General features: G+C 35.4%; 1 protein-coding gene across 2 annotated transcripts in view; it reads right to left on the bottom strand.

The window, feature by feature from the left end:
- ST18 (ST18 C2H2C-type zinc finger transcription factor) overlaps positions 1-26,057 on the bottom strand; it is a 168,524-nt gene that overhangs the window by 95,584 nt on the left and 46,883 nt on the right. Inside the window, exon 1 of one of the 2 annotated variants that reach the window (XM_039703086.1) lies at positions 5,644-5,716. The exons of the other annotated variant lie outside the window; for it this stretch is intronic. The gene's annotated coding sequence lies outside the window, so the exon portion shown is untranslated. Of the gene's footprint in view, positions 1-5,643; positions 5,717-26,057 lie in introns of those variants that run through there. 2 annotated transcript variants of the gene reach the window in all.

Here is a 26,057-nt window from a genome sequence, read left to right as displayed (position 1 = left end):
GTATAAGTGTTAAACAGTAATCTTCAACTCTTTAATTTCAGCTCATGTAAAAGAAACACAGAGAAAGACATCATGCAAAAATCTTTTCTAAAAATCCCAAAATTATAGATTATAGCAGCAACTTCATTTATATCTGCATACTTGTAAAAACTGTACCAGAGATTTAGGGGTGTAAGTAGCTGTCTAATGGATTGAAATTTGCCTTCATATATATATATATATATATATATATATATATATATATATATATTATATATATATAAACATATTTTTAACATATTTTTAGAGACAAGCAAAAAGAAACTTTCTGTCTGTAAAGTTCATCAGATGTAATGTACATCTGAGGCAATGATTACTGTGTGGCAGTTCCTACAAGTAATATTTAATTCATTAGACTGTAATTGAAATATCCAGTTCACAAAACGTACTGTTTCACATTACTTTCGGAATTCCAGAAACTTTTGCAAGCTGACAGATCAGACAGAAAGAAAAGGAAACAAACAAACAAGAAACAAACCCAACCATGATTCCAGAGACATTTTTTCTCCCCTTCATGAAGTGACAGGGGGGGAAAAAAATCCCTTCATTATGACCTACTTGTCTAGAAACGGACTTTCAACCCCATGGTTAGGCTAAGATTTGCTCTACTTTCTCCCTAGGGCATAATTGTCAGACTGACTTACCGTGTGCCTTTTAGCCTTTGTTCTGCCTCTCACGCTGACATCAGGGAAGCAGTGATGTAGAATAAAGCAGGGGTGGGCTAGGTTAGTCCACTGTTTGTGTCGTTGTGTGGTGTGCAGGGACACTCTGTGATACTCTAGTGAGCTGCTAAGCTTTTTTTGTAGGCTTTGTGTCATTTACTTAACGACCAATCTCATTAGCTGCCAGGGTACAATGGGCTGATGCATTTTCTATGTACATACTCTACACAGTGACCCTCAAGGTTGCCGAAGGTCTATTTAATCAGTCAAAATGCTGAATATATTTGCAGTAAATCACAAAAAAAAAAAAAAAAAAAAAACGGGACCACAGAGGTATCTCATGAGTGTTTACTCTTTCCTGGGAGTTATTTGCAGGTAATAAACTGATAGGAGTTGTGGGCAAAAGCAAGGGCAAAGAAGGGAAAAGGGCACTCACTGGCTTTGCATTGGTCACCTTTAATTTAGGGAACCTTGGGGGCCCTGCATATCGCTGTGTCTCTGCTTGTTAATTTCTCCATGCAGTTCATGCTTCAGTGTAATCATGTTATCACAATTAAACCCCTTTAAATAAGAAGAGCAGCACTAACAAAAAACACAGCCTTTCGCACATTGGGGAGGGGACGTGTTTGTGTGTGTGTGTGATATTTATTTATTAACTTCCCTACTACAGGCAACCTCAGGGCTGGCATCTTTGCATTTCTAACCTCTCGTCAGTTACAAGGTAAAACCCTTTTAACTCTTATGAAAAATGAAATGCTGAAAAGCCCCATGAATCACGACAGCTGTCCATAAGTAACAGGGAGAGTTCTATTGTCCAACTTGTCCCTGGATAAAATGAATACTTTACAGCAGAGGCTGTTCAGCTTGGCTAAAGAGTATGGGGAGAAGGGGAGGAGGTCACTGGAGATTTCGCACACTAATTTAATCTGGGAAAAGGACAGGCACTGCATCTCACTTGAACAGACTGGCGGCAATCTGGGCTCCCACAGAACTATCTCCTTTTGCCTGTGCTCTATTTATTCCTTATCTCTGTTTACCAACCGCTAGGTCCCTTTCATTCACACCACGAGGCCGTTCTCCTACTATCAGTCAGCAGCTGACACTGTGGAAGAGCCTCAAAGGCAAAAAAAAAGGGATCAAAACTAAACCAAAGCTGTATAAACAAAGCAACAGTAGAAGTAAATGCATAAATCCTAATTCTTAACCCAACCCACAGGGTGCGAACAGAACCTTTATAGTAAATCCAACAAACCCACCACAGTGAGCTATGGGCTACAGAGGAAATGGGAAAAGCCAAATATCATTCATGAAATCACCATCGCAGGCAGAAACATTGAAAATAGGCATTGGAAGATATTTAGCTGGTTTCAGGATAACAGGCTCATCAGTTCTCTGTATTCTTCAGCAAGTAATGAGGCACAGGTTCACCTGTGTGCCTGGTAGAAGATGAACAAGAGATTTTTCCACTTGACATCTTACTGTTCCAAAGCCTTAGCTAACTTGGCACTCCATGCTTGAGATTTAGATTAAATTAGGGGCAACCACTTTAAAAAAATCTTTATCTGGAGACTGTGGTAATTTGGAAAACTTTATAGCTAGAACTTGAATGTCAATTTATTATTTAAGCATTTGTCCAATTAATTTTGCCTTTAAAATCCTGGATTTTTAAATATCGCCCTTTCTCATTTGTTAACTTATATTATTCACTCATACTCTAGGTTTGTAGCACTTACCATGAAACTCAAATGGGTGAAGACAAGAAATAAAAGATTAAGCTTGTGATTCTAATAGAAAACTTGTGACTCTAATAGGATAGTAAAGTAATAAACTCTGCATTTGATGTTCTGGCTTTGGATTATTATAATACTATGCATGTCTATTTTTTAATTTCAGTGGTCCCTTATTTTGTATTCTTAAATTGACTTAGTAAGAGACAAGCTGCAAATATTCATAGAAAGACACCAATATTGTTTCAGTGAAACAACCTAACTTTTAAAACCTACACAATCTGTAACTCCCAAAGTAGGAATGCTCCTTCTGGAAGAGGAGAGAGTTGAGAACTATTCTCAACTTTTTAAGACATAAACATACTGATTAACTGTTAACCGGTTAACAGTCAATATACTGTCAACTGACTGATCAAGATAATTATAACAATTACAAAGAAAATGTTTCTCACTATCAAAGATGATCAACTGGACCTAATTTCAATTTTGATTTTCACCTATGTGCATTATGAGCAATGAACTCTTTACTACTTGGATCCTTTTTTCCAAATGAATTAATGAATTAAATTTATCCTTTCACCAGCTGCTAGGCAGCAGATGGAACCATTTCTGAAGCCTTGTTGAATTCAATCCATAAAACTCATTTCCTAGGATTAGCAGTCCAAAGTTTCTTTTAATGTTTATATACCGCTTGGGATTTTGAATTTCATGATGTTAAACTTTCAATTTAACTATTTTTTTTTCATTTCATATCAAACAAATATGATCGTTTGGATTTCTATAGCTTTATAACCACACATTTCAGGTCACATAAGGACAAGAATTCATTTCAAAAGCAATCAAGTAATGCAAGATTGGGATCTGCGTAGTTTTTTTTTTTTTTCCCTTTGTTTTGTTTACATTACAGCACTACCATAGAAACCATTTGTGTTGTACTCATAGATTAATTTAGACTGGTAAAGTTTATTGTCTGTAACTTTGACAAAAACCTTTGCATAAAAATTTAATCTTACTAAGTGATATTTGAAAGTTACTGTTATCTGAGGGTGTATTTGCTATTCACAGATAGATGACATGCTCCTGAATTAAGTTTTTCATGCACATCGTTTTTATAGTTGACTTCATTGTAAGGTGGGTGGGGATTTTTTCTGTTTCTGAGAGGGAAAATAAAAAGTAACAAATGGTGGCAGTTTTGTGAACACATCAGTAATGATGTTTTTCGGTGCAGTAACAGGAAATACTAGTCAGCTGCAGTACCCTGGACAGCTCCTCTTCTTTCGTGTTCAGTTTTCTCACCTCTGCCATACACCTCTGCCACGAGAATCAGAGATTGAACTGCAATTTTGTTCGCAAAGATCCCTATTAATAGATCTCTGAAAAAATTAAGTTATAGTTTAACCAAGTTTCTATTAGAAACCTACAAGAGAAAAAGCAAAACAAAAAGGCACCCTCTCCCGCTCAGCTTTTAAAGATATATTGTATTAAATGTCTTAAGAATAAAACATCATGATGTCAAAGTCTTCCTGTTATTCAACAAAGTAAATAAAACTTTAAAAAAAAAGTGATCCGTTGTTGTATATAACAGTGATTTCCGCTAATTTGGCACAAGAAATCTATATTAATCTAATAATGCAGTAAGCCAAGAAGGCCACATAATAATAATTACCATTGAGTAATTGAATATTTAGAAGGAGGAGGAAAAAAAGGAAGACTGGTAATCTTAGCCTGCAGGCATGAAAGTACTATAACACAAAGATGATATTTACAAGTAACAATAAAATGCTCCAAACTGGGAAGTTAAGAGGCAAAGCCTATTTTTAGAAATTCCTGATTACAAATCTGTATTATTAGTTCGTCACCTTAGAGCAGAAATATATTATTGTCTCAGAGAAAGCTTTCATCACAAATGCTGTAATTTTCCTCAAGAATTATAAAACTACTGCGCAGCCAAACCAAGGACACATCTACGCAATTAACTTAACTAATTTAATTGACAAAAGAGGTAGTAAATGGTCGTTTTGAATCCCACAAAGATCCTTAACTAACAAAGTTCACCCCATACAGTTTTACAGTTCAAGGATAAAATCTGGGATTTGTGTTTTTATAATCTTTTAAATGAAAAATTCACAGCACCTTGCACAAGATTGTCTTGCTATTTACATATGAAGGAAGACAAATATCTGAACTAACTGCTTTGTTAAAGACAAAAGAAAGTCAGAGAGAGAGAGCTATTGCTGATCAGAGTGTTAAACAGACTTTCTCTAGCATCAAATGCTATTTCATAAAAATTATCCTCCTGCAAAATGTTGTCCCAGAAGGTCCATTTCATTCCTCAACCTTGCCTGATATTACTGTCATTTAACTTTCTAAAGATTTTCCTGACACACACATTCATTCTGAAGTACAGTATTCGCTTTTTTAATCAGAAGCTCTCAATTCACTCTCTGAATCCCAAATAATTTAAAGGACAGAAATGCCATGCTTTGAAAGATCCTTTTCCCCTTTGAGTAAAGTTAATAAGCATATTGATCAACAATTTTCATTTCAAAAGCATTACACATGATTTTAAAGCATTCTGAAACATCCTGAGAAAGCTCTCTGGTCTGTAATACTGAACTGCAAATGAACCTGCATCTATCGAACAGTTCCTACAAATACACTGGTCCCACTTTCCCTCTCCCACCTCATTTTTTATCACTCTTTTTTAAAAAGCTAGTATTTAAGTTCAATAACTTTTCAAAATGAGAGAAAAGGAGTCCTTGTGATCATTTCCTGAAATCAAATAGCCAGAGCTGCAAATTTGCACAATTGTAAAATGTATATGAACAAAGGCTTTACTGAGGCAGTATAAATGCAATTACACCATGACATTTTATTCAGAAAGCTGTCTCAAAGCAGTTACAAGTAGCTATTTTTTAATTGAGGCCCAAAATAGCATTTAAGATAATGACCAAGCATACATTGTAGAAGAAACAGCATTAGTGTCATTTAAAAAAAAAAAGAAAAGTTTGCAGAGAGCATTTTAAACATGGATTAAAACCCTCAAACTTCTTAACACAAATCTCTCAAGATTTTAACATCAATAAATGGACAGGATTTTTTGCTTTTTGCAAGCTTAGAGCACAAACAAAAAAAAAAAAAGACAGAAAGTTACTAACAGTACAAGTTGCTTAAACATCAATGGGTTCATAGTGTGAAAAAGTTGTTAAACTTACTTTATTTTTGTTTCCAAAACTTATATGTTTCTCCTCCCTTGTGTGCTGAACTGTGCACTAAAGCTGTGTCTTTGAAAGGTAGTTCCCATGATATGACATCCAGCGCCTTTGACTGCCTAGAGATAAGCACCTGCGTTTGTGTCCCCTCTTTACGTCACACCTCCCTATTCAAACCTTCTCAATATGATTCACATTTGCACATCAACAGCCTCATGCGCATACACAGATTTTTTTCGGCTCTGGGCCCAAAACTTTCACTTTAATTTTCATCACATGATTGCTGTGGCATATGTCCTTCCAAACCTCCCATATATCAGTCATCATGCAAATGAGATGGAATATCACTCCTCTGCAGCAGATGGCCAGGGATGATAACAATGGCTCAACAGAGGAGATTCAATGTCCCTGACTTTATCGCCACGGCAACAACAACCTAAAATATATGTAATGGAAGTGGTGCTTATTAATTTTGCAGGCTCGAGTGTTCTGATTTTGTGAGTGAATGGGCTGAGTTAAAAAGGGGGCTGTGTCCTCCTGCCTCTAGAAGACTATCTATAAAAGCCAGGGACCTGGAAATTATTTTCAGTGACTAAGAAGGCAACAGCCTAGCAATTATTTGAGTAATTAGGTGTAATTCCTCCCTGTAGGCCTTGTACCCTCCTGTGCTTGTTTCACAGAAGCTCGTGAATTAGACAGGCACAGATACTGAAAAGAAAAGTGCCTCAAGATATAGCAGGAGAGCTTGCAGGAACTAAGCTTCAGTGATATGACACTTGGCCTCCACCAGGCTTGGTAAACACAAGCCCCAAGCCATAAGTAAATAGAGGCCCCACTCCACAAACACAGGCCAATTAAAATTACAAAGGCAGCCACACTTCTGGGTGGGGCTGGGGGGAGCTTTATTCTGCCGTAGTCTCACTGTGAGTTGCACACATAATGGTCTCTTAGTTCGGAGCACTGAGTACCGTATTCCATTGCTGTCACTATCAAACCCAAGCACAAGGCTCTCTCCTGGCCGTGAATTTCTCCCTAGGGACTGATCATGCACCTTTAAGAAAATGTTTCAAAGTGAATTTCCTGTGTGTTGTCTTCTAAATGCAAACCAGAAAGAAGAAATAAATGCAGTAGTTTGCTATTTATCCTCAACAGATTAACAGGCAGGAGCTCCGAGCTCCATTTTACCCCTGAGCAAGCAAAATCTCCACACTGTCTCTTCACCCTGTTCATGCCACAACTTTCACATACTTTAATACTTTGGGTGTGGAAGTAACCATTTGACTCCTCAGAAATACAGTTCGGCTGTAAACTTTATGTTTAACTAAGAAAATATACTTAAAGAAACTATTTGTCTTTTGTTCTTTTCCCCAGGGAAAACCTTAGAAAAATGGAGAATCCTTTGTCTCCCTCTGCAGTAGGGGGGAGAATGTTTAAGTAAAACTGATGTAACACTATGGGAAAGGAGTGGTTCCATCACGTGCTAGAGATTTAGTGCAGAATTGAATCAAGGAAACTTGCTACCCCTTACATGAAATAATTCCTCCAAACTGCTAAGATTGTTGAAAGAAATTTTCGATGCTCTCCTGGTAGCCCACGTACTCTGAGCCTTAAATTTAACACCACAGAGGAGACACTACTGAGTGGCACCTGAAGGAAAATTGAGATACCAGATGCTTCCTTGAAGTGAGTGAAAGAAAACTACAGAGGCAGTGCTGGGAGTGTGGATTCTTCTCCAGTTATGTCAGGGCTCAACACCATCTCAGCACTGTTCATGTTCTCTGTTAGCATTTCCATTTTTTATGAAACCTATCTTCCAACTGAAAAAAACCAAGACAGGCACAAATGTCATAAACTTATATTGTGCACCAATGTAATAAACTTGCAGAACATACATTTATTTATTTATTTATTTACCTTATAATTGTACATCACCCAGCACTCTCACCTTCAGACCTAGTAATAGACACTACTGGAGTACAAATGTCACTAGTACCCAAGACAATGATTGGAAAAACAAATAAATTTAATATAAACCTCACACTTTGGTATGGAGTTTGCAATTACATTTTCCAAACATAATGTTGCAGTTGATTTTTTTTTTTCCTGTTTCGGAGAAGCTCAGTTGAAATGAAAACCCAGACTTTTTTTTTTAATGTGCACATGGGCTTTTTGTGTCTGTGTGTGTCCCTGTATGTGCACATATGCAATAGGATTCTAGAATTGTATATGTCCATGTTCTTTACTTCTATACATTTCATTTTCCACCTTTGTAATTTGAAATAACTCATGAATGAGGCACTGAGGCAACAGGAAGAGATAGGTTTTGTCCAAGCCTATGCAAAGCTCTGAAGTTCCTTGTAGTGGAGCAGTAGTTGGACAGAAAGCCAATACAGAGAGTACTTCAGGAATGATGCTTTCCTGACAGCTTGTGTTATTTATGGGACTGGCCACTGTCTTCTGAACCAGATGGAGCTTTTTTCCTAGTCGGTTTTTTTTTTCCTTTTTTTGTGATCTGCTGTGCATGGCCTTAATTGATCATAGAGACTGGCATTTAGGTCACTGTCTTTATTTTCTCCAGGGTCAAGTATAAGCACCTAATTTACTTTAAAGATACAGCTCACTTAGCAGAGATATTCGGATCCTCTTGAACATGGGAGGAACATGCAACTGGGAGGATGAGTAATATTTGTACATACAGATTACTTTTTCCTGTATGATAACTATCTATATAGTTGCAGTGGTAGTACCATGCATATTGAAAACTACATCCTAAAAAAGGATTTGAAATGTATTTGTTACATTACACTGACACACTTAAGTGAGAAAGAAAAAAATCTCTGTCATTAAAACAATCATAATTGAAGTTCAGATTTAACACAACTTTGCATTTTGCAAGGTTTGCAGTCCCATAAGTAATGGGAAACTGGCAGATTGGATTGTATTTTGCATCCATTAAAAAAAAAAGTACTTAGGATGTAAGTGCTTAAAACTTAGCAAAACTTTAGGTTGCAACAGTCATACTGTTTTAATCCTCTAAGTGGTAAGAGGTTCTAAACTTGCAAGACTAATGAGAAAAAGGTAGAAAAAGCTAAATTATCCCTGATACTTAGGAAAAAGTGAAATATAATAGAGAGTGATGGCTTGTTGCAGAAACACAAATGAAACAAATGTGCATTGCAATATGCAGTAGTTACTATCCAGACTTGTGATAAGAAATTGTGCACTCATGGTCAGGTACAAGACTTCAAAACCTTCAACTGATAAATAAAATATTCCTCACTGACCATAGATAAAATTAGAAATTAATGGTGATAATACATCAGATAAACCAGACTGACAAAGAAAATTTCCTTGTAGACTGTACAGCAGTTCAGACTGCTATTCAAAATGAGGGAAAATTTCGAAAACTACACAGAACTTTAAATAAGTACCATGAATGTTTCATTAAATAGTACTAAAAATTTCAATGTTTTCACCTGAATTTAGTTTAATTTCCAGTTATGAAGAAGAGACTAATATGGTGAAAAAATGTCATTTTCCTTCCTCTGCAGAAATAGATGTACTCTATGTATCCCCACATCTTACCAAATGATATTCCAGATCTGCTTAAAAGAGAAAAACTCGTTTGTCCTACCTCCCAAACAAAACAGAGATGCCTAAGAGACATGATGAGACAAAAAATAGAGAGTGACAATAATTATAAAGAAACTTCAGCACAACAAATGTATTTCTACTTCTGTGAGCAGCTATTAGCTCAGCAGAATCATAACTAAACATTCTTGAAAGGGAGACATATCAAAGAAATCAGAGAGATTACATGAGACGTATTGAAAAACAAGCAATATGGGAGATGAAGCTTGCTGCTTCACAAAGAGATAAGGGAATGAAATATTCTCTGCTGGTGCCAGTAAATTCATTGCATGAGTTGACATCATCAAGCACCAAGTGTAGAGTCATTATAGACAATAACATTGCCAAAGTTGCCAAACCCATGAAGCACCTAGTTGAATAAAAATAATAAATCAACCTGGAGTGAGTTATTTTAGCCAGCTTATGTTGAGGAAAGCTGGCAGATATATACATAGCATAAAAACTACAAATCATTAAGCATTCAACTTTGAAATGACATTTAGAAAATGTACTAACTATATTTGTACAACATATTACTTCAAAAGTGTCCATTTAGAGAAACAGAAAGGATGAAGAAGAAAAGATACCTGAACTAATATTAACAGGGAAAAAATTATCCAATTAAAATTATATATTGGCTTATAGGAATGTAAAGGTTTTCAGCATGTTCTCTATAAAATACTCTATTCACTGAAATAACAGAAAGATTTAATCTTCTCTCTAGCCAATTTCTTTCTTAAATGTTTGCTCAACATTGCCCTAGAGAAAGCCAGCAAATTTTGAAGTACTCCTTTCCTGCCAATAAATTATACCACAGAATGCTGAAAACAGACGTTTCAGGTGAGTTTTCTCGAAGTCTCCTAGTGCAGGCATGCACCCAATTCTCTTAGGCTTTTTACAAAAATGCTCAAAGGACTATGGAAAATTCTCCAAGCAAATGATGTAAAAAAGTAATGGGGCTTATTGTTGCGATTGTACCTCACTGAAAGCGAGATTGGAATATTGCAAGTTAGATTTGCAGTTTTATGAAATTCAGGCAGATCTAAAACTGGGGGTGGGGGGGGGGGGAAATTGTCTTTTTGCAGTCTTATTTACTTTAATATATAGCCTTAATAAGTAACTGAAAGCAGTTATTTGATATTCACTGAAAATTAGGTGTAGGTGATGTCAAATATGGATTAAGCCTTTCAACAACTCCCATAATAAGGCTAAATAGTAACAAATTTTCTCAACTCTTGCTGCTAATTAAAAAAAGCTCTCAAACATATCTTTCTCCTAATCATCGTATTATTAAATGCATAAATAAAAAAAACAATAATCAGATTGCTATAGTGGTAACTTTCTATCCTAGACACTATCAGATTTTCATTTGCATTTTAGATAGCTGATCAGCTGAAAAAATTATTTTGAGTCAAAATGTTGGATCTTGTAATAAATTTGTAATTTTTAAGTCCTGACTCAGAAAGCAAAATTATTATATTTATGTAAACCTTATTTTAGAGAACTTTTGACTTCTAAATTATTGATCTGATTGCTGCCTTTTTTAAGGATATGTGACTGTATGTGCCATTCGTACCTTTCACACACCGTCATAAATTTTGTAAGAAGTAGGGGTGTGATACCTTTAACTTCTACTGTTAACCTCGAAAAACTTTATCGTGTGTATCTGCAGCATCAGACTCTGGGAATACAATTATTTTTACCAGAGCAAGTGAACCCTGAAAATGCTAACGTGAAGCTCACCTAATCTAAATATTCCTGAGAAGTACAAAGCTCAACAAAGTTGTGTAAATATCCTGATCTCTGACAACTGCGTTTTTCCCTTAATTCTCTGCATATTTTTCATTATGTGTATTTTATTAAAGCCTACCTATGGCAACTGGGAGCATTCCAGTTTCTGTTTGGGAAGCATTCTTTCTCTGATTTGGACTTGTCTGCAGGCAAGCGTGTCTGCTTGCTCTGTTTCTGTTGCTCACATTCCACAGTTTTCCAGATTAGGGAATTCAACAGGTAAACACCCATCTGTCTTGCAGTCTAAGTTCCTATCCTCATATTTCCCTAGGCTTCCAGCTGTGGTTCTTCAGAATTTTGTAGTTGATAGGCATGCCTTGGGAGAGTGCCAAGGCAAGCTTTTCTGCTGCTGTCTCAGCTACATACACAAAACTTCAATACCTATTGCCAGCAATGTCTTACCTGATCCTTGACAGCTGCTTCCTCCAGGGAAATCCTGCACATCATTTTCCTTTCTCCTTTCTGCTTGTGCAAAGAACATCTTATTCTCCAAAGAAAACCCTAATGACACTGTAGAAACAGTGATCTTAGTGTTCCTGGGGTATAAAAATTCTACATGGTGAACCAAAATTCAAAGGGGTCTCAACATTAATTATAACGATGAAAGGAGCCAGTTGAAAGAAGTATTTTTAAACATATCTTTTGTGGATATAAAGACAGAAAATATTGGCATCCTCTTCCTTTTTTAACTCGCCAGGATTTTGGCACAGGATTTTCCTTCTGCTTCTACATTTTTAGTATCTATTTTATAGATATATCCTGCTTAAACCAATCTGACTTGTTCAGTAGAACCATCTTCCTAGTTCAGAGATTTCTATTATATTTTTAAAACCTTGTCAGATTTCACTGTTAAAATTTCTAAATTTATATTGTTGGGGTTTTTGTAATAACATTAAAATAATATTGCTGAACTTTGAATTACTTTACTGTAATGTTTCAGAAAGTTGTGACATAGGACACAGTAATCCCACAAGGAAACCTTAAACATTGCATGCAAAGGATCCAAAGTCTGTGTATGCAATATTTTGAATATATGACCACAACTGGATTTAAATTTACATTTTATGCACCTTGTTAGGATTTTAAAATACCATTTTAATGCAATAAACAAAACACTTAATGTTATAACAAAGTGTGTGCAAACTTTGGCTGTTCAAGCCACTATAAATTGGCATATGTAAATTAATCTTTGCTTTCAAGTATTTATATACAAATATGTACTTCATATAAACTTGTAAATATATATATGTATATTTAAGGCATAATTTAATTAAACCTTCAGGGCAGAAAAATCCTTCTAACTCTGAAGAGACAATTTTAATGGAATGGAAATGGTATTATAAACTTTTTCTAAATAGTTTGCACAAAAGGAAAGGAGAACCATCAGAGGGTTTGTCTTTGTCTTTTTTTTTCCTCTGTGAATCAATGAGATCTACAAGAATGCCTGGTCTTTAATCATGAAGTTTTTAAAAAGCTTAAATCCAGAAAGGGATAACAACCATCTGAAAAAAGAGGGAACCATGAACTAGACTTGCTTTCTTTTCTTACACACTTTGTTGAACAGCCTACATGGCCAGAGGCTATTCTGGACCTAATCCTAGGAAATGAGCCAAGCATGATAAATAAGGCTGAATGCTGGGAGTGGCTAGTGTAAACCACTGTGTCATTAGTCACTAGCCCTCAGTAACTAAGTATATGTTTTCTTCTGGCATTTCTAAAAGCAGTCTTTTAATTTAAAGCTCAGTCATTCCCTCTGTGTTGGAAATGTCAACCAAGAATATGCAGAGAGCCCCAGAAACTAATCACTTGATCAAAAACTCCAGGTAGATCAACACATGAATTATGCTCTGCTGTGAGATATACACCATACTCCCAAACATGACTTGTTTTTGAAAATATCAATCAGATTGTCTTGTCCTATGTCCATGCAAGTCACCGGCAAAATATTCTTACTGCAGCAGCAGAAAAATTAGGCCCATCCCTCATACTAGAGAAAAGCCAGTGGTTTTTTTCTATTAAATTATTTGAAAATAATTTCAACTAAGAAGGGCAAATACAGCAGCAACTGTAAAAAAAAAAACAAACTTCAAAAACCTAAAAATTTAAATGTGCTATTTTTTTTCCTTACTCCTTTAAACTTTTTTACAGTTAACCAATTTGTCCTCAATTTAAAAAAAAAAAAAAAGCTTAAAATAAAACCTAATCATCACACTCGTCTACCCCACTAAATAAACAAAAAAAATCCTCAGCTATTCTTCTTTGCTTTTGGAGAAAATATGGCAATTTGTATTCCAATTTTTTCAAGCCAAAGTTACAGGGGGCTAAAATAGGGCTTTATAATGGAAGTTGATTGCAACCCTAACTATAGAGGGGCTACTGCCTTTCCATAATAAAGAGCTGCACATTTCCAAGGAGGGGAGGAGAATACTGCTCTGCATGTCTTCTTGTAATTTTGCTTCTTTAAATTAAGGTTGTGTCTCAGGAACTTTCTTCGGTTTTTTGAGCATAAAGTTTGATATTTCACTTCATGTGGTTTTAATTCTGATCCCAGCACACTGGCATTTTGCAGTTGATATATATTGAAAATAGGGAAAATTATGAAGCTTTGCACTTTTTCAGAGCTGTGATCTCAATTTAGTTTGGGGTTACTGGGTTTTGGAGGGGAATTTTTGTGTTCTTTTTTTTGGGGGGGTGGGCTTGGGCTTTTTGAGGTGACTGGTTTTTGTTTTATTTGTATGAATCATATGAAAAGGCCATGCAGGCTAAAGCAGCAATTTAAACATGTTTGGATTTAGTTTTCTTGCTTCGTATTGTCTCCTTGCTTAACGGTAGAATGATTTTTTGGCTGTTTAAATTTCAGTCTGGAATGCATGCTGGCTGTTTTTCTTTTTTCTGGGCATAAAATGGGTGAGACCACAGAGACAGTGTCAGGAATGTAAGCTGTGACCATAATAACCAGTGCCCAGGTATGATATTATTAGCCTCAGCTTGTATTGCACAAAGGTTTGACTAGCAGTAAATGTTTTTCAGTCATCTGGATGTTTTACCACCATTAAAGTCTGCTGACAACAACAAAGAGCAAGTAAAAGAATGAGATTATGCAAATTTAAAGTGGGATTGTTTTCAAATAATTATAAATCATATTGGTGTGGGGTTTTTTCAGTGTCTTCAAGGGAATTCAGAGGGGATGAGACATGGTAAAATGGAACTCCTTGGAGGAAAGATTTAATTACTTATAAATTCAGATATATGGTCTGGTCTCCAGAACTTTGGTGTAGACTTAAGTCCATCTGTATCTATTGCTCTGTTGTTTCTAATCTCTGCAAAAAGCCATCAAGCCAGAATTTGTGCTATGATTAGCACACTAATCTATGATTAGTGAACCTAACGCTTTTAAATGTTTTCATAACAATGACAGGTGAGTACATCTTTCCAATTTAAAGAGCTCTGCATTAAGGCATGCAGATTAAGAGCCTACCACACCACACTTAAAAGCACAACTCCTGGGTAGAAAGGCTCATACCTTTTCGGAGACAGCAGACAAGAAACTTCATATGTACAAAAGACAGGCTTTTTCCCTCATAGTTTGTAAACTCTGGAGCAGAACTATAAGGTACCAGTGAGGGTTGCTAAAAGATTAATGCATTTTAATTCTTTTCTGCAGTATTAAAATCCTAAGTGACTATGGAGGAAATTAGTTTAAAAATTTAATTCTCACACACATTTATTAATTGAAATGATGGAATAAAGAACTGCATTTAAAGACAAAATTTACGTTTGACATTTACAAAATGTCTCCTAAAATTACTGCCTAAGTATATAACACCTATTTTTTGTGTATTCTTTCCCTAGAATACTCTAAAGAGTAGGCTTTAATGTTAAAATTATCTTTTCCAAATATTAATGAAAACAGAAGTATTGTTTTTCAAAAGTCTTATTCAGAACACAAAAGTGTTGCATTTCACACTTGAAAAAGATGTTATTACATTACTAGCAGAGAAGACTGGAACCATGCCTTTTTGGGTATCCAGGAAAAGTACTTCCTTTCTGGTTTAGGTACTCAAAGTTTAAAAAAAAAGAATTCTCAGGTCTTGAGGAATCAGTAACACTTTTTTCCTCTTCAAGTCCATGTATGAATAAACACGTGAATAAACATGGGAAAGACTAGTCATAAAACAGCAAACCATACATGGAAAATATCATAACTTTGTTTTAAAATCAGTTCCCATTGTAGAATGTTTCAGTACTTTTTATAATGTATCTAAACCATAATTTTATGTATCAATTATAATATCAGTGTTTGATTGTGTATGTACCACACTGAATTCTCATTTCCCCACAGAAACAGTGACCCACAGAAGGATAAAAATTTAAGACCCTTAAATAAAAAAAAAATTAAGACAAATAAAAAATTTTAAAATTATTTACAAATTTCAAACAAAATACACAAAATAAGTAATTGAAGAAATGTACATTCAGATGCTTTCATTTAAAAGTGAAGCTAGTGTATCTTCCACATTGTCAAAAAGAAGTAGCAAATGTAGTGCAAGTTTCTTGCTATTTGAAAATCCACATCTTCATAGTCCAATCTCGCATTAAGAAAATAAATGCAATTCTTGCATTAAGAATACAAATGAAATTCTTTGAGTCAAGGTTTATTGCTCATTTATTCAAATGATATTAAGAACTAGACATTTAAATTGCTGTGACTTTCATCTGTCTTTACTCATCTAGGTTCAGCCCACATATCTATTTTAATATATTTTGATCAAAATATACTGTGGTATTTTGATCAAAATACTGTGGACTCTGTAGACCTCTAACTCCATAGAATACATTGATATTAAATTAAAATTTAGTAAAGCCAGGAAAAACTACCAGAGTGTGAATGGATCAACCAATATTTTTAATTTAACTTAGTAGACGTCACTGACTAAAAAACAAAATGCAATCACAGATTTGCCAGGAATGGAATAAAAAGAAGCATTTGATTGTTTTCCTAATTAACTTACTAGAGATATGGCTAATTTTATAATATTTTAAACCATCCATATGCTTCAATTTGCATGCTACTGTATGTCAGTTAAGGAGATAAATTTTTCTAGGGTAAGCGCTGTCAAACATAGAACAAAAATCAAGGAGTCTCTAAGTGTAATGCCTTCATCACAAAAAGTTATCTTAAATCCATGATCAGAGTTAAATGAATTAAATCCATAAAAATACAAATTTAGACCTTTAATGTATTACTCACTTGCTTAATTACTTATTTCTGTTGAAGTTATTTTGTTCTGTTTTTTAAAGGGTTAAATTTACCATCAATAAACAGTACATCCAGGAGTTTAAACACACCAGACTCATTCATACAGAACACTAAATGTTCTGCCACCAAGAAAAATGCCTGTCACGGGAGCTTTACACATTTCAGGATGTCTGACAACATTCCTAGGAAAAAATTGCAGTTCATTGTGAAATGTTGTTTAGGAATGGCACATAACTGCTTTGTAATGGCTACTTTGAGTGTTACAACAAGTCTGAAATTATGTTCCAAAAAAATAACAAACAAAAAATTGTCATTTATATTAAAAGAACAAAATAATTATGATTTAAGGCACAGTACCAAACCTTAGCACTGTATTTAAGAAATCAGCTGAGAGACACTGCTTCTTAAAGAGAACATGTTTGATGTGCTGTGAGACTTATGATTTAGTTATTACTCACCTTTAGGTACCTACATGGAGCATTGCAATGGGCTACCTGACCTTATACAGTGTTCCGACAGCAATGCTGAGATCCAGGGCAGAAGTGTTACCTAACAAGCTCAGAATTTATTTTCTTTATTAACTTTAGACCTTAAACATAATACAATATTTTTTTGTGGCTTAAAAGTATATAAGCATCTGTTAGCAGAAGCCCTTTATTTCACATAACAAGAGAATTCTGTTTATAATGTGTCACCAGCTGCTCAGTCAAAATGGGTTCTATTAGAACTAATTTAATTTTACATAAGTTGATCTATTTGCATTCTGAGTCTCCAGTTAAATGACTAGGTACTATTTTGTAGACTGATCCCGCTTCAAGCCTCAGTGTATGGACAATGCTTAATCAGTGTGTACATCAGGAAATAAACATAATCAGCAAGTGCACTAATTAAGCCAGGAAAATTTTGCAACATGCATACACTGTATGGATTAACAAGGCAATTCATTAGAAATCTTAATTATGGAATATTATATTTTCCGTACATTTTATTTTATGATGCTTCAGATGAGTTTTCTCTAAATACAGAAGCCATCTACACTTCTCAAAGTACACAGTGAGATCCTTTCAACTCAGGCACATCTGTGTAGCCTCTAGTCTGGAAGCCTCTATGGAAAACATGCTTTGTTATCTCCAGCCAGATAACCTGATATGCTCTCTTAAACAAGAGGTTGCTAATCAGATGTTAATATGTAGATGATTGAAAAATAAATACAAAATAAAACATATAGATAAAAAATTCATTTGGTGATGTGGAGCCTCTTCTAATCCTTAAGAAGGGTTTTTAACATGTTTATTTCTTAAAAGTCATCAAATAGGCACCTAGAGCTTGAAACGCAGCACTCGGGTTTTAATGCAAAAAGCTTCCATTGAACTCAGCATGCTTCAAGCTTTTAGTGTAAACTGGTGGCAGGACTCCAGTCTGAAGCAGAGATGTCAATAATGCCAAACCTTCATGGTAGTAAATATGTGGGCTCCTCTTCTCTGGGTAATAACAACGCTTCTTTGACTCCCTGTCTAACTAAAGTTGCATCCTACTGTACAGCTTCACGTAAACTTCTGGATGAAGGTGTTTTTCACGTGGAATAAGGGAGATTGGTCTTATTGGAAGTACAGGGAATCAACCAAGCAGTTTGTATCAGCAGAAGTGGACTTTAGGAAAAGCACTTTATTTCTCAGACAGAAGTATTATAATATAGCTGACTTCTGAAGTTGTTCTACACCAGTGGAGAAGGACTCAGAGTGTTAGCACAGCTTTCTCCTGTGTAGCCAAGAAACAGGCTGTTTCAGAGCAGCACATGGCTAAGGGCATTGCATCACTTCCAAGCCTTGCATGTACAGCTTGCTTTTTGCAGGGAAAGGCTACCATGATTTTAAACTGCAGCAAAGTGGTTCCAGCAGCACCTTCGGAAGAGGAAAAGGGGCCCTGTTTCCACAGCAAAAGGACACATAACTATGCTTAGCAAATAAGAAATGTTTAACCAGAGAGAAAGTTTATGTGTAGAAAAAGAATGTTTATCTGTCAGGTGTTCCAAAGCCAGACAGCCCCAAGAACATCTCCTGGATCACTGGTACATTTGGCTCATAACTCCAGTGTGCAAACGGGAGAAACAGAAGGGTTGAAAGTCCCCTAGGACTTTATTTTTAAACCTTAGACTAGTATACCATGGAAGGTGGTTTCTACATAGGCCCAAAAAATAGATCATAGCTCTCTAACATGATTTAAGGGATTCTTCTTGTCCTTTTATTAACTCGTTCTTTGCTCCATTTCCATCTTCATCTCAAAATCACTCATGGGAAGTGCACATACATTTTCAGCTCTATAGATGCAATCTGCATAAACTATCAGGAGATTCATTGTTGGGAAATATTCTAGTTGTCACAAGAATGGCTGGAATGAGGTTATGAATCTTTGCCATTACCACAGCCAAGCTTATTTCTTAGAAAATAGGTGAAGCTAAATTCCACTGTTAATCTAGTTAAGGTCTGTCTGAAGAGTATCAAATGGGCACATTTCCATGTTGTCATTTTACCACAGTACAGGACCAATTTTGTTCTTGTTTGTACTGTGCTTTGGTTGCAAAATATTAATTTAAACTGCTAGCATTTCCTGCCCTTTATGTCTGTCATATTAAGCAGAATAAGTCAATTGTAACTTTGACATTAATTTACATTATGATGAGTAAGGTCTGGGGGCTTTGACTGTAAACTTAAAAACTACTGTCAAATAAGAGTTACGCTCTGGTCTGTTGCTAGCAGAAATGCCAAGCAGTGCCCAAATTAGGATGGTCCCTTGGCATCTGCATGAGTCATAAACGTGTCTTTTGGCCACTGCTTCATTTATTGCTCATTATGTTTGTTGTGGACTGGTAAAGCAGATATAAATAGAAAAATGCTTACGTAGTATGACGGACAGATTATGTTTTTGCATTTTCAATAGTCTATCCAGAACCTGACAAAGTAGCTATTATTGGCATCTGAAAATTCCCATCCCATAAAGGATTGTTGGTGTATATTTAGGTCATGCTTGCCACCTTATGTGTGGCAACAGGCATGAAAAAAACCAAAACAAAAACCAAACAACAAACCAAAAATACCCAGGGTCTAATATATTCAGTGAAAGCACTTAGTAGAGATATGAAATATTCATGTGAGGGACACTGGGCTTAGCAGCACAATAAAAATGCGTTCCCAAAACAGAGGCCAGATCACTTAAATGAGATGGAAAAGGATATGTGACAGCACCAAACCCTTGTCCAGAGTTCTGGCCTAAAGGCAATGAAATAAGTGAATTGACAATCTGGGTAAAGCTTTTGTTGTTGAGAGTAATAATTCACATATTCTTTGCATGAACATGACAAGTGAAAATTACTTTTACATCCAGTTCCTCATTCTATCCTAAATCAGCCTATGACACAGCTAAAGTTTTTTAAAAGGACATTGGCCATCATCATAGTCGAACAATATGGAAAATAAAAGATTAACGTTCTGAAACTTTCTTAATCCTGTAGTAATACTTCTTTTCACATCACAGATTGTACTTATTTCTTTCTTGAGACCACTAAATTATGATAGTGCTTGGGTTTTAATTTGAGCTTAAAAATAAAATCAGATGTCTTTTTTAAAAAAACTTTACTTGAAGTATAAATTAATTTGCATTAGTTTATCAGTTACAAAGTATATTTGCCTTTGAGCAATGACTTTGTCACATCATCAAGTCATGGAAAATTCAATCTGTCATAGGCTGAAGGGCCAAGCTATAATAACTTCATTACAGCATCACAAAGGGAGACACGGGAAATTATATTGACGGTAAATTATTTCTCTCAAATCTCAACAGTTAGAGGACTTTTCTAACAATATCAATTTAGAAGAATACAATCCTCTGTCATTGCTGGTTTCACAAAATGTAGAGGTCATACTGAGCAAGTGTGGACAGAACTGTTTCTCCATTTGACTGTATGCTAAAAATAGGGATTATACCTGACTTTTTTCAGGGACCGCATTTTTACTTCTGTTATCTGAGGTCTGAGATATCAGAAATGGTGATAAACAGAAGTTGCTGACATGTAAACAATTCAGGTTCTCAAATCATGTGAAACTCTTTTGAAATAATTGTTAACATAGGCCTTCATAAGGCCCAAAGTCTTTGTTTAGAACTGTGGTATTTCTGTCTGGGTTTATATAGACCCACATTTAACAGATTTAATAATTAAATTAATAGATATCATCTGAGCTACATGGCAAGGGGATTGCACTGTCATACAGGCAGGTGGAAATTACATTAATGCCATTGTGAATGGAAATTTTGTCGAACTGGCTTGAATGAGTCCACCTGGTTTAAGCCTATGGCCCAATTTAACTCAATTTTAGGTAAATCTACAGTGAATTTTTCAAACACTTAGGTTCATTGTCTCACTCAAAAAAGTATTCTGTAACCACCAATATTTGCACATATAAATAAATATTTTGGACATGTAAGACAGAGGGTTTCTAGATGCCAAGAGCTGACATTTGAAAATACAGTCCTAAGTGTCATATACTACCCTTGATTGATGCACACAGATTACAGCAACATCACAGAGAGTTCTACACACAGATTGATGCTAAGATATGACTGTAATAAAATGAACATTAATCTATGAACAGTGTTATTCTCCACCATAGGGCAATGATACATTCTCTATAAACTTTTTCCATCTGTCAAGTGCACTGCAGTGTTCTTGTGCCTACACTAACATTCTTTCACGTTTATACCAGTAGTTTTTGAACACCATATTAGACTGAATTTAAAATATACCAAATAAAAATAAGTGGTATAAAAATCCAAAACTAGCTTGGAAAGAAAGAAGCCTGTACCTTGCAAACAAATCTGCCTCCAGGTTGAACAATGAATTTCAACTAACAACATTAACATCACTAAAATATAAATACTGTATTTATTGAAATAGTAGTCTATGGTTCCTCATATGGGACAAAAAAAAGCACATGCTAAACTATGGACAGAAGCACAGTTGGAAGGAAGTGGTCAACCTCCCTACCAACAGTAGGGAAGTGAGATCTCCAGTACTTCTCTTCCAGTCCATTAGGTTTACTCCTCAGTCTGAGGTTATATTAATGGTACACGTGAATGTACAAAAGATTTTGCTTTTACAGGAAACATCTCAAAGCAGGTTCATGGCATAGGCAAGTGCATTGAAGGAAAAATGAAAAACAATACTCTAATACTCAGTTTTTCATTTGCTGATAATAATTGGATTTAACTTAATAATATTATTGGATCATTTAGAAAGCTGGCTGAATAATGAAAATAATTACTTGTGAGTATTTTAGTACCAATTGATGGAAAAATGTGAATAGGTCACAAAATTAAACATTATTTGACTATCTATACAACTAATTGAATAATGGAAACATTTATTCAACAATAACATATTCATCTAGTACAGAAGAAAGGAAACAAACAATTTGCAAATCAGATCTACATTAAAAGGATCTGATTAATATCTGTAATATTGTCCAAAATTTTTGTTATTGTTACAAAGAATATGAAAGCTTACTGAAATAATATTGTCATTTACAATGACAGAATCTCAAAAGGGAAATAATTTGGCTAGAACACACTGGTATCATTAATCCACTGTATATTTAACTTGATGAATGGAATGACATTTCAAAGCACAGAAGGAAGAATAATCTCATTTTAGGTACAGGACCAAGAACTAGATGACCTGTTTTCTTCTCCTAGTCCTATCATCAATTATTTTCACAGGATTTTTACCTCCCTAGCTGGAAATTTCTTGTTTCTGAGCTAATTACTTCTACTTAAGGAGAAGCTATGAGCTTTATTCACAGTCGAGTGAATAACTAAGTACTGTTAACTACCTCTGAGTTAGGGCAATGCAGTAACATGGGTGTAATTAACTGAGGCTCAGAAGAATGGAATACTTGAAAGAAACAATATTCTTAGAAGGTATCTCGCTTCAGTTTCCTCAAGGGCTCCTGTGAGGGGATCTTTCACCAGTGAGTGAAATCAATGATTAAGTGTGAATAACTTTAGCTGTTGTTGATGTTGCTTGACACCTTAAAAAATAATCTGCCTGGAATGCATGAAACCAACGTGGTTGGAAGTACAAACGTAAAACTGTGGAAACTAAAACTGTGGAAACCATCTGCAACTGGTGATTAATGCAATCTTCAAGTTCACTTAACCAGTGCAGGGTGATGAATAAATCCCTTTCGTCAGGAATCTCAGTGTATTGGAAATGTCAAGTTCTCACTGTCTTTATCTATGAGAAAACACCACTCCTTGGAAGATGCAGTGTGCTTTCAGTACAGTGTTGGTAGGGGCTGGAAAGCTGTCAGTAACTTCACCCTGGATGAGCAGCACGCAGACCTTCTCTCTGAGCTTTGTTTCTAATTATTCTTAGCCAGACTGTTAACAAGAAACCCTTTCCAGGGCACAGTTCTAGGTGAATTTTAGAAAGGGTCTTTGCCAGATTCTCTTCAACTACTTCAATTTATTGTCTATGTTCTCTGCTCCTGAGCAGAAAGCAAACTCAAAAGGTGTGAGATATCTGCTTGTAGCAGAAACAGGATACTGGAACCACAGCAGGAAACCAGAATTAAGAAAAGGGCAATGTTGTTGTAAAATATTAAAAATAACAGAAATTGTTTCTCAGCACTTGAGGAAGAGTTTCATCCTTGAGGGGTCAGATGTTTGTTTATTTTAATCTGAAAAGGACTGCAAAATATGTAAACAAACTTAAGACTCTAAGCATTGCTCTTTTCCAAACCAAAGCAAAAGCTAATACAACAAAAACCTTAAATGTATTTTTTGATTATTCAGTAGCAACTGTGTTATTTTGTATTAAGGCACAATACCAAATGTCAACAAGAAAAATCAACTTGAAGTTAATATTTTAACCTTTTTTGTTCTGACAGAATTGGATTCTCCCCCATACCTTCCCTTTTCAAACAGAATTCATGCAAAACTGGCCACTTCAGTGACACATTTTGACTCTGACAAAACTGCACATACTCTGAGCAGCAGCACCGGTGAGCCCTTAGCTATAAAGCTGCACATAAATTAATGACTTGAATAAGCTTGCAAAGCCAAAAACTGAATTTTAATACAGACCTGGACTTTTTTCTGTATCTTCCTCTTCAGACTACAGTATAATACAGGTGATGAATATTTATTCAACCCTGATTATACTTGAGCTGCATTAGTGTACTTTAGATTAAAGCTCTGTTGTTTCTACTGCCAATTCTCATGCATGGTAATATTTTACATTTTAGATCTTTTGATTTACACATAAAAATATACTTATTATAATGTCTGCCTTATTAACCCTCTTTTCTCTTCTACTTTCTATTCATGGTAGTATTGTATTCATGCAGTGGGTTATTACATTTACAGAGTTCCTTATTTACTGCAAACATAGAAATTGCTATAATTAACTATGCATTCAGTACAAAATTTAACTATTCAGTCTTAAAGTAGGATCTTATTTTTCTTAAAATACTTCATTACCAAGAACCTGGACATGTTTACTTTTTACTTTTGAATTAGTGTAAATTGGAAGCCAGTAAAAAGAGGAGGTGTTTGCACAAACAGCTCGGGTTCCTACAAGACAGGAGCAACAGGAAGCCTGACCACACAGCACCTTTAGATGCCAGGAATGTGGCTTACTGAAGCCATAAATTTAGTAAAGGACCTGTGAAAGCCACCCAGATGTCATCTGTACCCTCCAAGACTGCATTTCTTTTACCAGTCTTCTCATAGTACGTTGGACTTGTGGACTTGTTTTATAAGATATCGGAGAGAGAGGAATTTCTGAGTTCTGCAGGTTGGTATGACTGGGTGAAAGGCATGAAATACACAGCTAGGTAGCTGCTATACAACCTAATGCTCCATGAGCTGGTGCTACAGGGAAGGTTTGCTATGTTTTTTTGTATTTTTTCACTGTTCTGGGGTTTTTTGGTTTTGTTGGGTTTTTTTTGGTTTTTTTAAAATAAAGCAATATAGAAAGGATCAAGCGTCTCTGCTAGTCATTGTCACCCAGTATTCTGAACCTAACTTCATCTTTTACGCTGCTAAACCTTACAGACAAGTGGAGACTCATCTCGAAGTTCATCAGGGAGGGAAACATTTCTTCCCAGCCCCAAACAACAAGTACAATTCCAAAGAGTAAGCATAAATCTCACTGTAAACTGACTAAGATAGGAGCAGAGCAAAAATATTGTCATCTCCCATATACACTGTTAATCAGCTATTTTCCATCCATTTCAAACAATTTGCCAGGTAAGTGGTAACATTTATCACCGTAACCAAAATCTTAGAAAATGAAAACAAATAAACAAACCAATGAAGAATTAAAGCAAAAAAAAAATATCCACACTGAAATTTTTTTTCTCCTCTGGCTTTATATGAGCCCTTTACTTTTCTTCTTTCCATTTCTCTTTCTTCTTCCTCACATAAACAGGTTACACACACTTTTAAAATACAAGAACAATGAAAAGAGAATTGGACATTCTTAGAGGAAAGTCCAGGTAAGAATCCTGCAGCCAGACAATAAATATTGTGCCAGAATCTGATACTCCTGCAAGATCCTCCTTTCAGTACATGCAATGAAGTGCTTCCAAGGTACAGGTATATCTCAGCCACATTGGAAACCACATATATGTCTGCTATACTGCCATTGCAAATACAGAATATTTTCTTATGTTTGTGCATCTGCCAGCATCTGTTCCTCTGAACAATTATCATGGTGCACCACAGCACAAATAGAAGAAAGCAATGGTGTTAAAAGTCGCAATATCTGAAATGCAACAATGTGAGAAATTAAATATTGTATGACATAATGAAAAAAGAGGATTGAAGAGAAATCAGGTAAGTCATTATTCATTATTTAGACTTCTATATTGATAACACCTACTTGTCTCTTTCTGAGAACATTTATAATGTCAGTGAATCTCTGTATAACAGAGATTATAACAAAATAACAAATTTCCTGATCTGAGTAAATAAGAAGGAGTCAAAGCAAGAGAAAGAACAAAACTGTGCCAAAGAAAATGATGAAACAAAACAAAGGCAGACAGTAGCAATAATACAGCCACCTAAATAAAACTTAGGTGGAACCTTTGCAAGCTACTTTGACCTAGGCATTTGTAGAAGGCAATCACGTTCTCAGTTATATTTCCTAGTGAGATGGACTAGAGACAGAGAGCAAGTCCCTCCCTACCAAAAGGTGTATTTCAGAAGAGTGGGTTTCAGCATTCCCTCAAGAGAGCTGTCACCTCACTGCAGCTGAGCAACTTAAGAGTGCAGGTCCATTTGGACACTCAGCTTGCCTCAGAAGACCAAAAATTACAGATACAAAGGGCACTTATGAAGAACCTAGAAGACCTTTAATATCCTCAGAGACCAACCCAAGCAGTCAATTATCATCCCCCAGGACTCAGTTTCCTTTATGAGAAAAATGCAGAGTAACCAGCTTCATGGTGTTGCAACTTAGCTACAAAGAACTTCTGAAACTCATCACAAATTAAATATTAATGAGATAGTGAATATTAAGGAACTCAAGCAGTATGCACTACCAGAAATTAAATTGTTAAATGTTTTGGCTAACTGCCATTTCAGTGATCATTAGACTGAAATATTTGGCTAGTAAATTCAGTATCTTTAATTTTAATCAGATTTGAGTGTTTGCAAATGATGCAGCTGTTGCTATAAA

This window comes from Passer montanus, unplaced genomic scaffold (assembly GCF_014805655.1).
Source record: "Passer montanus isolate IOZ18808 unplaced genomic scaffold, ASM1480565v1 scaffold16, whole genome shotgun sequence".
Classification (NCBI taxonomy): Eukaryota; Metazoa; Chordata; class Aves; order Passeriformes; family Passeridae; genus Passer; species Passer montanus.
The sequence above is the reverse complement of the archived record's forward strand: the minus strand, read 5'-3'. Positions and strand labels throughout refer to the sequence as shown.